The following is a 16,700-nucleotide window of genomic DNA, read 5'->3' on the forward strand; positions in this document are numbered from 1 at the left end:
ATTAAAAGCAGAAAAATTCCTTCCCTACTGGCAATGGGACTGATGCCTGGAGCAATGTTCTACATTGTTTTAATTTCTTTAGAAATCTTGCATATTTTATATTTGAGGAAAACATTGTAACCTTTTCTTAAAGAGAACCTTTTGCCTCCAAATACACAATTTGTCTGCAGATATAGTGGCAATCTTCAGGTATAAAGTAATAATCTGCAGGATTTAAGAGTTGAAATGTGCTTGGCAGGCTTACTGGAGAAAATGCTACAGTGAGAATATTGAATTTTACTCTCTGCAACTATCGTGGTGGTGCAGGGAGCCATTGCAGTCATCACTCACTACACAACTAGCATGGCTATAATCACTCCGTTTATTTATTGACAGCCTCCTCTGCAGTGTGTGTATAGCGTATATGTCCATACCTGGCTGTCAATCAATGTGCCGGGGAGTGGTTACAGCGCACTATAAGAGCTCTTTCAGATGTCCGTGATCATTGCTCCAATCTCGGATTGCAATGGATGGACTTGCCGCGTGTCTCCCGTCCCTGAGCATGACAGCTGCATAGAAATATATGAAGTTGTCACGCTCGTGGTCAGGAGACGTGAGGTCAGTTGGTGCATTGCAGTCCATGATTGGACTGATGATCACGGAAAATCTGATATATCCTTGCAGCTGCAGGGAGAATAAAATCATAGAATCATAGAATGGTAGAGTTGGAAGGGACCTCCTGGGTCATCTGGTCCAACCCCCTGCTCAAAGCAGGATTCAGTAAATCATCCCAGGGCAGCACGATGGCTCAGTGGTTAGCATTGCAGCGCTGGAGTCCTGGGTTCAAATCCCACCAAGAACAATAACTGCAAGGAGTTTGTATGTTCTCCCCGTGTTTGCATGGGTTTTCTCCAGTTTCCTCCCACATTCCAAAGACATACTGATAGGGAATTTAGATTGTGTGCCTCAATGGGGACAGAGATGATGTGCAAAACTGTAAAGCGCTGCGGAATATGTTAGCGCTATATAAAAATAAAAATTATTATTATTATTATCCCAGACAGATGTCTGTCCAGCCTCTGTTTGCAGACTTCCATAGTAGGAGAACTCATCACTCTGTGTCTGCTCCCATTAAAATTCATCCCTTTGCTTCTAGTCTTTGTGCAAATGAGAATAAAGATGATCCTTCTACAATGTGACAGCTGTGGTGTAATGACCACTGTGTCCACTAGGGGGCGCTGTGTGGATGTCCCAAGAGAACAGATGAGTGGCAGAATCCTAAAGGATAATTATGTATCTCAAAGTGGGTGGCTTTGAGATGGAGACTTGTGTATGTGTGATCAGCAGTATCATTGCTGAGGTGTTGTTTCTAAGTGTAAGGGAGAAGTCTTCAGGTAACTAGAGAGATGGGCGGGTTCTGGTTACCTACAAATCCACCCAGGGGTGTGTCTGAAAACGCCTATAGTAACAGGCTTTGCAAGTGTGTGAAGGACCTGTGATGAGGTCATAGCCATGTGACCCAGTGGGCGTGGCTACGGACCATATATATGGTGGCCAGGGTAGGTCACAAGGTGTGAATGCTGGGACCTGATAGGTCCAGTTTGGAAGGTCCCGTGAGGAGAAGGATCTCCTGGCTAACAGCCTGTGGAGCAGCTGTGTGAGCATAGGCGATGTGTGCCTGAGAGCTCCCTGGAGGGACTTAACGTATGCGATGGTGAAGCCGCATAAGGAACCCTGACAGGTGAGATAATGATGAGGCTGAATAGCCTATATAATGGATGCTATGCTGATATGAACTTTGTGGTGCTTCCTTTGGTTTATGCTGAATAATAAACCTCACGGACTGATATGGTTTTATGGAAAACCCGTACCGGATGTGATTTATTTGCTGCCAAGCGAGTGTCCCCCAACCTTGAAAGACAGAGCTACCTCACACAGCCTTTGAGATATTTGTAGACAACTATTAAGTCTCCTCTCAGTCTTCTCTTCTGCAAGGTAAACATTCCCAAATCCTGTAACCGTTCCTCATAGAACATGGTTTGCAGACCGGTCACCATTCTGGTTGCTCTTCTCTGAACTTGCTCCAGTTTGTTGATGCCTTTTTTAAAGTGTGGTGCCTAAAACTGGATACAGTATTCCAGATGAGGTCTGACCAAAGAGGAGTAGAGGGAAATAATGACTTCACGTGATCTAGACTGTATGCTTCTGTTAATACATCCCAGGATTGCATTTGCCGTTTTTGCTGTTGCATCACACTTCCTTTCCTCCCTGTAGCCACTGCTCCAATAAGAATGGTAGGCATGATTTAAATGTTGTTTTTTCAGGTTTAAACATTGTAGATATAGCGGTAATCCACATGGGATTACCATTATATCTAGAATTTCTGGATCTGACAAGTTGCCTTTAAATACTTTCTGCCATGAGTTTTTCTTGAACACCAAAAAGAATGGAGTACAAGAGAACCACTGAAAATAAATAAAATCCAAATAATTTTTTAAGCAAGAGTATTACAAAGATAAAATGTAAGCCATACATAACAGCCCAGAGAGGGGAAAAAGGTAAAGAGACATGCTGATACAGCAGGAAAATGGTGGACAGAAAAATAACCAGAGGTTTGCAAGATCGTAAACCATATACCAAAATAAGTACAAACAATAACAGTAACAAGCACATGAAATGAGTCTGGTGAACAATCAGAAATAGTAAGTACATGCAGCACCTGACTCATATGCCCAGCAGGGTTAATTCTGCTTACTCATTGTAGCTGGTGGTGTCCACACGTCTCCCTGCTGGCCCCCTTGACGTGCGTTTCGTGTGGCAGCTTTTTCAAAAAGGGGAGTACCTTGTGCTATCTCCCAAGAGTTTAAATAGGGCATGTGACTCTGGATGCCGGTGCATACAGCGCACATTTCCCCAAGACCGTGCAGCGGAAGTATCTCCTTCCCCCGTGGCTGTCAGTGCACTGCACGCATGTGGGTGAAAATTCACCCAGTGACGTAAATGGACATGTGCACATGTTCAGCATGATACCCGCGGACAAAATAAGATGGTGCAGGAATCAAGGCGCGCGTGCGCACTGCGATGGCCATATTTAAGAAGACCAAGGGAGCAGACATTGGGTAAAAAACAGTAAAAGAAGTCCCCCATGAAGTCTGCAATGGTAATACAAATAAGTGTGTACAATCAATGGATGAAATATGCCTGACATATGAAAGCGCTCAAAAGTCCAAGATCAATAATATAAAAGAGACGGAACACTGCTGTGAAGTAATCAAAGTGCAGTATGAAAATACCCTAAATCTGTATGCTCTTAAAGTGACAATGTGCAATATTAGTGACTACAAATACAAATCATGAAAGCATACACGGTTAAACATAAAAAAAAGAAGGAATGGGGGACAAAAAATAAGAAAAATAATAATAAAGAAAACTATAAATATAACTAGCTGAAGAGCCTGGCGCTGCCCGGGCATAGTAACTAACTACGGTTAGTTATAACAAATTATGATTATATATATAGCTGAGTGTAGTAGAGCCCTGCCCATTCCGCATAGCCACATTCACTATAATATCCCACATCATCCCGTCTGCCAGAGCTACTGGACTACTACCCATATCCCACGTCGTCCCATCAGCCAGAGCCACTGGACTACTACCACTAATATCCCACATCATCCCGTCAGCCTGGAGTCAGAACCAGAGCGCTGATTGGAACGGTCCTAACTTCCATACTGGGGATCCTTTAAGAGAGGCCTGGTATCAGAACCAGAGCGCTGAGTGGATTTGCCCTGACTTCCATACCAATGATCCCTTTAATAGAAGCCTGGGGTGAGAATGAGAGCGCTGAGGGATTTACCATAATTTCCATACCGGAGATCCCTTTAAGAGAGGCCTGGGGTCAGTACCAAAGCGCAGAGTGGATTTGCCCTGACTTCCATACCAATGATCCCTTTAATAGAAGCCTGGGGTGAGAATGAGAGCGCTGAGGGATTAACCATAACTTCCATACGGGAGATCCCTTTAAGAGAGGCCTGGGGTCAGTACCAAAGTGCAGCGTGGATTTTCTCTCACCTCCATACCAATGATCCCTTTAATAGAAGCCTGGGGTGAGAATCAGAGTGTCGAGGGATTTGCCCTAACTTTCATACAGGAGATCCCTTTAAGAGAGCCTGGGGTCAGTACCAGAGCATTTGAAGGCAATTGTCCTGACATCCATACCGGGGATCCCTTTAAGAGAGGCCTGGGGTCAGAATTACAATGCTGGATGAATTTGCCTTGACTTCCATACTGGAGATCCCTTTAAGAAGGGCCTGGGGTCAGTACCAAAGCGCAGAGTGGATTTGCCCTAAATTCCATACCAATGATCCCTTTAAGAGACCCTGGGGTCAGAACCATGGAGCTGAGTGAAACTGTCCTAACTTCCATACCGGGGATCCTTTTAGGAGAGGCCTGGGGTCAAAACCAAAGTGCTGGATGGATTTGCTCTGACTTCCATACCAATGATCCCTTTAAGAGGGGAAGATGTGCCTACGGGATGGAGGATGTGTGATTGGTATATGGGCACGGGAGGAGGATTCATTTCTGTCATGTGCTCTCTGCTCCTTTCAGGGGGGCAGACAATGGCTGGGAGCTTATGTTCCCGAAGATGCTATATTTCTCCCACCATGTCAGTGTCTGCTGAGGTGTTGTCAAGTGGGAAAACTGTTGGTCATAGCAACCAATCACAGCTCAGCTTCTTTTAACCAGCTCTGGTGAAATGAGAGATGCTTAGTGATTGTTTGCAAGGAAAACTGTTGCTCATAGCAACCAATCACAGCTCAGCTTCTTTTGAACAGCTCTGGTGAAATGAAAGATGCTTTGTGATACACACACATTCATTTTTATATATAGAGATAACAGAAAAAATAAACAAAAAAAATTCTTTGCAGTTATCCCAAATGACTGAGTCCTTATCTTCATTGGAGAATGCCAGGGGAAAGGGGAGGAAGGAACAAATCCAATATGAATATAAGGGTCCAGGGTCCAAAGGCCAACATGGTATGACAAAACTACTGAGGAAAACAAACACAAAGTTAAAGTTGAAGAAAGAATACGGTGGGAAAGACTCAAAAGGAAATCAGACAAAATACATAGGAGAACCAGACAACTGTCGTAGGACAGGAGAAACTGCAGGAGGACAACCAGGATATATTGATATGTATGCTCAATCGCATCAATACCAGAAGGGACACAATTAGTGATGAGCAAGTACACTCGTTACTCAAGATTTCCGAGCATGCTCGGGTGATCTCTGAGTATTTTGAAGTGCTCTGAGATTTAGTTTCTGTTGCTGCAGCTGCATGATTTGCGACTACTTGACAGCCTGAATACATGTGGGGATTTCCTAACAAACAGGCAATCCCCACATGTATTCAGGCTGTCAAGTAGCCGTAAATCATGCAGCTACAGAAATTAAATCTCCGAGCACTTCCATATACTCGGAGATCAGTCGAGTATGCTCGGGAAAACCCGAGCAACAAGTATACTCGCTCATCACTAGACACAATCACAAGAAGGGGACAAAGCTCACCTTCTCATTAAGTCCCTTAGGGGCCATTGTGTTAAGGGTGACAATCCACCTGCACTCACGTTGTGCTAATGTTTGGGCCAGATTGCCACGACTGTGGATCCTATCAAAGCCCCTCACCTTCAAGCCGCTGGGATCAGACCCGTGGAAAGCCCTGAAATGTCTGGGTAGCGTCTATAGATGACATATCTTCAACATCCTTGGCAGCCAAAATGTCCCGCACGTGTTCACGCGTCCTCACCTTAAGGCTATGTGCCTACAGTAGTGTTTTTAAGCGCTCAGGAAACGGGTCTCCTTCCCAGAAAGCGTGCAGGAAAAAAACCACACGATTTTAGCGCTTTTTTTGCGGAAAAAACACGCATTTTTGATGCGTTTTTTTCTCGCGTCTTCTGGGCTATAGGAAATAGCCAAAAACGCGGGCCTAAGTGGAAATTAATGAACATGCTGCGGTTTTTACCGCTAAGCATTTCCTTAGTGGTAAAAAACGCATCCATTGGCACAAAAATGCCAAAATGCATTAAAATTAATGGGATGCTTCTTTTAAGCGTTTTTGATGTGGTTTGACCCCGAAAAATGCATCAAAAATGCTTAAAAAAACGCAACGTGGAACTGGCCAACATGCAACATGCTGCGTTCGGCGCACACGGACGCACCTTCAAAAGTGCGCAGCGCACGGCAAAATCCTGCTAGCGCACGGCCACTGCACGATCTCCGCACCCTATGCTAAAGATAGGGTGCGCAGATCGCAAGCGCCCATGTGCGCTAGTAGGCGGCGATGACCGGATGGGGCGGGCAGGGAGCCGGCAGGGGGCGGGGCTTAGCGGCAGCCGTGCGCAGGCCGTCGCTGCGCTATAAAGCGCAAATGTGAAACCGGCCTTAAGGATGGTCAAAACACAGAGGGCAGAATCAGCCATCTATGCAGAATTTTGCAGCTTACTTAATTTTACATTTGTTGTTTTTTATATTATTATTATTATTATTATTATTATTATTAACATGCTGACAAAACAGGTTGTGTCCAGATGGACACACGAATAAAGGCGCATGCACGATGTGCGGCCGCACAGGGAAGGGAAAGAGCCCATTTATAAGAGTAGCAGTAGATATAAAGAAAACAAGGATGCTGGTGTATTCAGGGGAAGGGGGTAAACCAGCTGACGTGACCCAGGACAAATTATAATAAGGGGTACAAATCTGTAAAGATGAAAGTTTAAGGAGAAGGGGGAGAGCATGGGAAACACTGGCCTCCAAACATATATGATAAGACAGGTGTGACCAATCAAACTAGTTCACACAAAGCAGGTTATATGCAAGTGTGACCTATGCATAATTAAGACAAGATGGGGAAATATATGTACAGATATGAGCAGGGCTGGACTGGGACTAAAATTCAGCCCTGGCATTTGAAGTTACACAGGCCTACTAGTCACATGGTGACTATATAACATCTTTGTACACTTGTAGGTTACAAGAAGTGAGAGGAGATTAACACGACTATATAACATGTAGTCACAGCTGCGCCCAGTATTTCAGCTCAGTCCTATTTATTGCTTTTAGGTACAGTACTCCTCCCAAAGCTCTGTCCCCTTTTGTATGCACGGTGACAGAATTCCTGGCAGAACTGCTATCCATTGGGCAACCAGACCCCCTGGTCATAGCCGCCCCTATCATACCTCCCAACTTTTGAAGAAGGGAAAGAGGGCGAAAGACAGTGGCGTGCGCAGCGCGCCGCTGCAACTTTTAGGCCACGCCCTGGCCACATCCATTTCGCAGCTAGTCACATCCATGTCCACGCCCAACCGCACCCATTTAGCACTGCTGATTACACTGACTGGTACTGAGGGCACAGTGGCTGGCATTATAGGCACACTGACTGGCACTAAGGAAGAGAGAAAACAGAGAGAGAGAGAGAAAGAAAGGAGAGCGAGAGACAAAGAAAGAGGAAAGAAAAAGAAAGAACAGAGAGAGAGAAAATGAGGGAAAGAGAGCAGAGAAAGAAAAAGAGAGAAAGAAATAAAGATTATATATATAAAGATACTATAGCAGCCCGGCTCCCATTGTAGTGCCCACCTTAGCCTCCCGATGCAGGACATAACATGAACCGCTCACACGGCCGGCATCCCCGATTCCAAGGTGATCCTGCTGTCTGCAGAGGACATGGTGATGGAACTGAAGCATTCCTAGTTCCGTCACAATCTCCTCATGAAATTATCTCATTTCTGGTCTGCTTCCAGCATATCACTTCCGGTGGAACGTCATGTGTGAGTTTTAAAATGCTCCTCAGGGCTCCGCCGTGTACTCCTGTGTCCGTGGAAAAAGCCCGCTTTGTATGCTTCGTACACACTTGGCTCCACTCCATACATCCCGTACACATGTGGCTCCACTCCATACACACACGGCTCTGCTCCGTACACCCCGTACACGCGCGGCTCGGCTCGGCACACCTCGTACACGCGCGGCTCGGCTCGGCACACCTCGTACACGCGCGGCTCGGCTCGGCACACCTCGTACACGCGCGGCTCGGCTCGGCACACCTCGTACACGCGCGGCTCGGCTCGGCACACCTCGTACACGCGCGGCTCGGCTCGGCACACCTCGTACACGCACACCTCGTACACGCGCGGCTCGGCACACCTCGTACACGCGCGGCTCGGCACACCTCGTACACGCGCGGCTCGGCACACCTCGTACATGCGCGGCTCGGCTCGGCACACCTCGTACACGCGCGGCTCGGCTCGGCACACCTCGTACACGCGCGGCTCGGCTCGGCACACCTCGTACACGCGCGGCTCGGCTCGGCACACCTCGTACACGCGCGGCTCGGCTCGGCACACCTCGTACACGCGCGGCTCGGCTCGGCACACCTCGTACACGCACATACTTACCTCATCCAGCACCATGACAACCAGCACAGCAGAGTCTGGAAGACACCAAGAGCCAGGGCTGTGTGCACAGGAACTGTGATGAGGTCACAGGAGGGGCGGAGTCAGGGGTCACATGATCAGGGGTCTGGACAAAGGCTCCTGATCATGTGACCCCTGACTCCTCCCCTCCTGTGTACAGAGAAGAGAGCAGGCAAGCGGCGCTGTGAGTGGCTGGGGGGCGAAGGTCTCAAGCTAGGGCGAGGATGGCATGCGTGGGGGCTTATCTCCCTGCAGTGTGGGATAGAAAAATCCCGGGAGGGTTGGAAACTATAACCGCTGTGCCCGCAGAGGGCTGACGGCAGGAACAACAGCCAGGCTAGTGGCCGCATCAGCTGGCAAGCGGCCAGATGAGCGGGCGCTGCCGCTCGCGGCCCCCATGACAGCGGCCCAGCGGGAAAATGCCCGGTTGGGCATATTACCAATCCGGGCCTGGATATGAGTAAAGAAGCTAATAAACCACAGAAGAGGGGGAAATATTTTAGGAATTAATCATTTAGGAAATGATAAACAAATACAGAAATAAATTGAAAAAAAAATTATATAAGTAAAGAAAAAGAAGAAAATAAAACAAAAAAATATTAAAAATGAAGAAATTGGAAAAAAGTTTTATATATATATATATATATATATATATATATATATACACAAGAAAAATATCATAGAAAAATTGACAAATAATTAAAAAAATGAGTAAAGAAAGCAAATCCATAAGGAAAAACATACAAAAAAAATCAAAAAGGAGAAGAATGAAAAAATTATAATGGAAAAAATAAAATACAAAGAATAATAATAATAAAAAATGAAAAAGTGTGCAATCAAATGATAAAGAGAATGGAAAAAACAAATACATATAAAGATAAAAATGAAAATCAATAATGGTGAATGGTAATTATCAAAAACCAAATAAATAATAGAGGTAATGAAGAAAAGAAAAAATATTAAATGAGAAAATCCCAATATCCTGCTGCTTCAAGGAGTTTATTTCATAACCAAGAATAATTGTGCAAAGCCTTATCAAGAAATGTCTCCAAGTACAAAAGCTTAAGTGGAATATGTTGGCCAACCCTCCATAACACTGATCCCAACCAAATCGCTAGTTGGACCCCTTTAACAGATATAAACAGTATCCATGTCCACTCTGAAGACCCGAGGGCCCCAATTAAGTGATGCCAGCCTAATTTCCGATGTACCAAGGTCTGATGGTGACTACGGGTCCATCCATCAGATAGTTGCAGATTGATAAGTTTTAATATTAGCCAAGGAAGCCAGAGAACAGGAGCTCTTCATTAAGCCCGGACGGTTTAACAGAATTTAGTTGAAAGATCCATCTTGATCCTTTCTGTAGCAGAATCTTGGTGCGATCACCACCCCTTTCATTACCCATTATTTTCTGTAAACCAAAAAATCTCAGATTATCTGGTCTTCCTCTGTGTACGTCAAGGAAATGGAATGCGATAGATGTTAGGGCCTTATTCTTCTGAATGTCAGACGTGCCAGATTAATAGCTAAGATGTGTTTCTGTGCCTGTTTCCTTAGCTCTTGCGATGTCTGTCCGACTTACACCTTGGGACAGGGACAAACAAGGGCATAAATTACATGCATGGTTTTACAATTGACGTAATGGTTAAGCCGATAACTGCGTCCATCAAGTGGATTATTAAAAAGATTCCTGGTCGGGTACATGAATGGCCAGATATTGCAGTTACCGCATGGGAAGGAGCCCCTGAGGCGAATGCCCCGCTGAAGTCTAACCACCGGGCGGGAAAAATGGCTTGTGGTGAGAATATCCTGTAAATTGGGTGCCCTTCTTGCAGTCATGAGAGGCCTGGGACTACTGCAGGCTGAGGTCTGCGTGTCTGATGTCAAGATATCCCAGTGGTTCTCAAGAATTCTCATTACCTGACTCCAGCCTGTGTTATACTCCGTAATGAATCTGAGGGTACAGTCCTGCTGGCGCGGTCTTGTCAGGAGGAGAGTATCCTGGTTCACGGCCCTGGCACGTTGGTATGCTCTTGAGATCGTCTTCCTAGGATAACTTCTCTGGCAGAATCGAGAGGTCAGCAATCTGGCTTGCTTCCTGAAATCTGAATCAGAAGTACAATTACGACGGACACGCAGGAACTGTCCTACTGGTATACCCGTACTTATGTGTAACGGGTGGAAGCTCTGGTATTAAAGCAGGGAATTGGTGGCAGTAGGCTTACGATGGAGATCAGTCGTGAGACAATCAGCCTCAATAGTGACTTTCAAATCCAGAAAAGTCACAGACTCTGATGATATATAATGGGTCAGAAATATATTGAGGGAATTGTTGTTCAGTTCGCTTAGGAATTGTGTGCATTCATCTACGGTACCAGTCCAGATAAAGAAGATATCATCTAGAAATCGGTGCCAATTCCTGACATGTTCGATGTATCCACGGGAACGGTAAACCACGGTCTCCTCCCTCCAACCGAGAAAGTTGTTGGCATACGCCAGTGAGCAGCGCGCACCGATTACCACACCCAATACCTGTTTGTAGTACGTCCTGTCAAAAATAAAGTAGTTGTGATGCAAGATGAAACTGAGAAGGTCAAGGATAAGAGTCATGTAAGCGGTTTGAGCTATCCTGCTTGACTAAGAAAAATGCCAATGCATGCATACCATGAGAGTGATTTATGTTAGAGTATAATGACTCAACGTCGAATGTTACCAATAATGCCTGGTCCGGTATACAGATGTTACGGCATGCCCTGATGAAATCACCTGTATCCTTAATAAAGGAAGGTAATGCTTATACAAAAGGCTCAAATTAATAGTTTGCTCATGACAAATGTCATCCTAGTTGAGGATTACATCAATTATAAAGATCGCATAATAGGACATTCATGGATACAAATAGACCTATCGCACTGATATATGAAACAAACCGTGAGCAAAGGAGCTCCAAAGAGGCGATGAATAGATCCACACATAATATGGTAAAAAAATATAAATTTATTGACAATAATATATTAAAGAATCAAATACAGATCCATAGAAGAGGATGTTAGAACAATTGGTGTCAAATCCAAGACAAAATGAGTAAGTGTGGACACTCGACATACTCATGATCTTGAGCCCTTTTTGAGCGCACCACTATTATTATTAATTTTTGAGGGCAACTAATTGCCTACTATATCTTCTTACATCAATTTGGTAAACCAGTTTGGCCCTCCAGCTCTGTCTCCCTTTGCTGTTTAGCCCATTTTGTCTTGGATTTGACACCAATTGTTCTAACATCCTCTTCTATGGATCTGTATTTGATTCTTTAATATATTATTGTCAATAAATTTATATTTTTTTACCATATTATGTGTGGATCTATTCATCGCCTCTTTGGAGCTCCTTTGCTCACGGTTTGTTTCATATATCAGTGCGATAGGTCTATTTGTATCCATGAATGTCCTATTATGCGATCTTTATAATTGATGTAATCCTCAACTAGGATGACATTTGTCATGAGCAAACTATGAATTTGTGTCTTTTCTGTGTTATGCACAGGTTCCGCTCTTGGCATCATGGATTTTAGCGCCAGGGATCAATCCTGGCTTGGACAGTTTGATCTGGTATTTGGGGGTGATGGGACTGATGTGCAACAGACAGCTGGTCATAGATGGGATGCTTTATGTGAAACTATACAGACCTTATTGATTAAACGCACAAAAATTTGGTGGAATCGGGCCTTCCTAGAAAAATATGTGACTCGTAAAATTATACCTAGAGGGCTCAGGATTCGCGTTATTCCTGCTTTTCCGATAGACGATGAGGACTTTAGGTCAAGCTGGGAGGAAGCTTGCAATAACTGCTCAATGACTTTCATGCAACTACTAATTGACCTGAATTCAAAGTCGATAGGGGATTTAGATAAGACTATTGATACGGCACAGGCTGAGCTTAAAGCTGGCTGTCCTTCTGATTTATTACGTAAATTTGAACAAAATCTTGAGAAAACACTTGATGAGACTGTTAAAAAGATACAGGAATCACAATCGTCTAAGATAAATAGGGATAATAGAGATTTTTATCTCAAAAATGTATATCAATGGCGGAAGAAATCAGGAGCTGGTGCCCATTCATTACATCGTGCTACATCAGTGACTTCAGTTTCCTCATTGAGTGCACAATCTGAGGCCTCAACGTCATCTATGAACACCAGGGCAGGAAATAAGAAAAAGAGGAACTATGGATATCATCCTTATAAACGTCATAATAAAAGTTCCTTTGAGGATATGAATAATGACCACAAGGTGATTAATTTAAGTAATCATGAATTATCCAGTACTGACATGTCTCTATTATCACGAGGTCTCTCTTTTTCTCCAGCTGCTGGTATCGCTACTTTCACTGTAATAAAAGACCTTCATCTTTTTGCACGGTCACTGCTGTTTAAACGGTTTTATTATAATGATAATTCCAATCAAATTTTTCCTACAGATGAGGAGCAAGCAGCTCTAAGGATTTTGGAGGATCTGTCCAGTGAACACAACATGGTGGAGGGAGGTAAGATTCCTCCATCTATTCGGCCACGGTCTAGAAAGTTTCCCCCACTGACATCATGTAGTAGCATTGATTTGTTTGTGAAGGTGGCTTCTCAGGAGTTATTACGGTTTAAAAAACATATAGTGCATGACAATTTGACTAGTGATGAACGTCAACGCCTTAAATTTCTTCAACATCTCCCTGATGTGGTGATCAAACCGGCGGACAAGGGGGGAAACATTGTAATGTGGCCAACGACAATGTATGAAAAGGAGGCTTACAGGCAATTAAATAACACCATTTGCTACAAAAAACTTACTTTCAACCCCTTGTCCGCCTATGAGACACAACTCAGGGGGATTATTACTAGGGCTGTAGATAATAACATCATCACTAAAGAATTGGCATCAGCACTTATTGTAGTTGAACCTATTATACCAACCTTTTATTTACTTCCTAAGATCCATAAGAACACCATTAATCCCCCCGGCCGCCCTATTGTATCGGGTGGGGCTAATTATCTTGAATGTGTGAATCGCTGGATTGACTCAACGTTACAGCCTTTGGTCGAGGACCTTCCATCATACCTTAAGGATACTAATCAGTTACTCCATAGGATGGATGGTCTATCATTAGAGCCGGGGACCTTATTTGTTACTGCGGACGTTGAGTCGCTATATACAAACATTAGACATAGCGATGGGTTGAATGCTACAAGATACTTTTTGGAAATGTCCAAATTTGGCAGAAATATGAGGGCCTTTATACTTGAACTTTTAGAATTTACTTTGACTCATAATTTTTTTGTTTTCAAGGGGTCCTTCTTCCTACAGCTCCAGGGGACAGCGATGGGCGCGGCCTTTGCGCCGGCCTATGCTAATCTGTTCCTGGGGCTGTGGGAGAGGGACCTCTTCCTGTCGGATTGGGATACGTCAATGGAGCGCGTCCTGCTGTGGACGCGCTACATCGACGATGTCCTCTTGATCTGGCAGGACACATCTATGGCCCTTGATCAATTTATTTTGCGGCTTAATCATAACGATCGCAATATACATCTTACTGTTAAATCTGACCCAGACAATCTAGAATTTCTGGATGTGAAATTAAGCCGAGATCCATCTGGATATATACAGACTGATATCTACAGAAAACCTACTTCAACTAACATGTTACTCCATGCTGCTTCTTCACACCCTGCCCATATGATACGAGCAGTAGCAACTGGTCAATTCCTTCGTTTGAGGCGTATTTGTTCAACGGATCATGATTTTGAACAGCGGTCACTTGAACTTAAAATGCGATTGGGCGAACAGGGTTATAGTCAGCGGATTATTAAAAAAGCCTATCATAAGGCCAAATATAACCCTAGGAATTCACTCCTATACAGACATTCTGAACGTGATACTACGGTGCAGCCTATTAGATTTGTAACCAGTTTTCATAGTCAATTTGAAGGACTACATAGGATTCTCTCTGGATCGTGGCCGATCCTGATGGCTGACCCCATTCTATCTAAAATCTTGCCTGACCGTCCACTTATCACCTATCGCCGTGCCAGGAATCTCCGTGACCAATTAGTGCATAGTCATTATGCTCCTACTCCTCCATCAAATTTTTTTAGCCATCTTACAACCAGATGTGGTTGTATCCCTTGTGGTCATTGCGTGGCTTGTGTAAATATTGAACGGAGTTCTGTCTTCCGAGATTCCTCGGGATCACGTGAATTCAAAATACGCAAATATATAACATGTACCACTAAGAATGTGATCTACTTTGCTACCTGCCCGTGCTCTCTAGTATATATAGGGTTGACCACTAGACAATTAAAAATCTGGGTGAGGGAACATGTGCTGGGGATACAAGCTGCTATGGAACATGAAGATGCTTCCACTCTTAAGACCTTATCCCGTCATTTCAAATTACATCATCACTGCAATGCCAGTGGTTTGAAGGTTAGGGGTATCGATGTGTTGGAGGTAGGCATTCGGGGAGGTGGAATTTCTCGGCGCCTGGCCCAAAAGGAGGCACATTGGATTTGGAGGCTTAATACCGTCCACCCAAATGGTCTCAATGAGAACCTTAGCTTTGCTCCCTTTCTGTGACCGCTTGTTTTTCTGTTGCACATCTGTGTCATCTTCCATGACGAATGGTGTGGTTTTTTTATGTTTTTAATTGTTTCTTTCTTATTCTATTCTAGTTTTGCGTATTTCTGATGCTGCCAAATGTATATGTCAAGTGGCTTGGTGGATTTCAACGAGATGCTGACCATACTACCTCCATAACCTCCTCCCTTCCCTTTACCCCTCCCCCCTCCCCCCCTTTTGGTCGCCTTCCCTCCCCTTTCCCCTCCCTTTTTACTTTATATTTTTCATATTTATTATTTTGTTTTTGTCTTTATTTTTGTGCTGCTTTCATTTCTGTATTATTATTATTCTGTATTTTTGTATTTTTTGTATTTTTTGTCCTTTGTATGTATCATTTATTACATTTATATATGATTATTGTACGTTATACTAGCATGAAGTATTACTGCGTATTGTCAGGGGTATATTATTTTATGTGTATTATTTATGTACTATATGATTTTCTGTATCCTCTGATAAACTTGCATTAAGTACTTTCATGCGTAATGACTCATGCTCATATTTAATGATTTAATTATTCATTTTTTGATGGTACCCTTTCCCTCCCTGTTCCCTCCCTCCTCTCCTCCCTTTTTCCCTCCCCTTTTCTGTCCTACATAAACTGTTATTATCAACATTGATCTACTGTAGTTTACACCTTTTTGTATGTTCATCATTAGTGATTGATTCCTCTCTCATCATTACCCCTGTGACTGTGTCACTGACGTGACGCATGCACATCCGGCTCCCCCGCTCCCGCGCGGCTTTTGGCGTCTCTAGCCCCTGTGGTTGCCATGGAGCGCCCTCGTGGCGTGACGCCGACGCCGCTCGTGACCGCGGCTGCTGAGACTGTGCATGCGTCACTTCCGGTCAGCTGGCGCCGCCACTTCCGGTTTTTGCCGGTATTTATTTGGCCCTGTTTTACTCATGTGTCATGCCCCCTGATGAAGGACTGACCCTCCGAAACGCGCGTCGGGGTGGGTGTTCAGACTGGTAGCCGCTGGTGAGTGTCCTCTGCCACATTTTTCACATTCTTGTATTGCGCCCCTTGTGGACATATGATGTCTTTATGTTGTGTGAGTAAGTGTGGACACTCGACATACTCATGATCTTGAGCCCTTTTTGAGCGCACCACTATTATAATTAATTTTTGAGGGCAACTAATTGCCTTCTATATCTTCTTACATCAATTTGGTAAACCAGTTTGGCCCTCCAGCTCTGTCTCCCTTTGCTGTTTAGCCCATTTTGTCTTGGATTTGACACCAATTGTTCTAACATCCTCTTCTATGGATCTGTATTTGATTCTTTAATATATTATTGTCAATAAATTTATATTTTTTTACCATATTATGTGTGGATCTATTCATCGCCTCTTTGGAGCTCCTTTGCTCACGGTTTGTTTTATACAAAAGGCTGCAGGAAAAAATCAACATAACTGCCTACCCGTTCACACACATGCTCCCAATGCTTGAGACGATAGGACATCCAGGTGGCTTTGAGGCATCTTTGTAAACCTTCGGTAAAAGATAGAAGGTCAGCGTCACTGGGTTATCAATCCACATGTACTTCTTTTCATTGGTCGTGATAATGTCCATTGATGTTGCTTGG

The 16,700-nt window shown here is 44.1% G+C and overlaps 1 long non-coding RNA gene across 1 annotated transcript; it reads left to right on the forward strand.

The window, feature by feature from the left end:
- Positions 1-1,565: 1,565 nt before the first annotated feature.
- Positions 1,566-16,437, forward strand: LOC141100950 (uncharacterized). Its single transcript, XR_012234827.1, has 3 exons — positions 1,566-1,720; positions 12,925-12,990; positions 15,167-16,437. It is a non-coding gene; the product is annotated as an uncharacterized lncRNA (long non-coding RNA).
- Positions 16,438-16,700: the final 263 nt, after the last annotated feature.

This window comes from Dendrobates tinctorius, unplaced genomic scaffold (genome assembly GCF_039654945.1).
Source record: "Dendrobates tinctorius isolate UK_male_01 unplaced genomic scaffold, ASM3965494v1 ptg000111l, whole genome shotgun sequence".
Classification (NCBI taxonomy): Eukaryota; Metazoa; Chordata; class Amphibia; order Anura; family Dendrobatidae; genus Dendrobates; species Dendrobates tinctorius.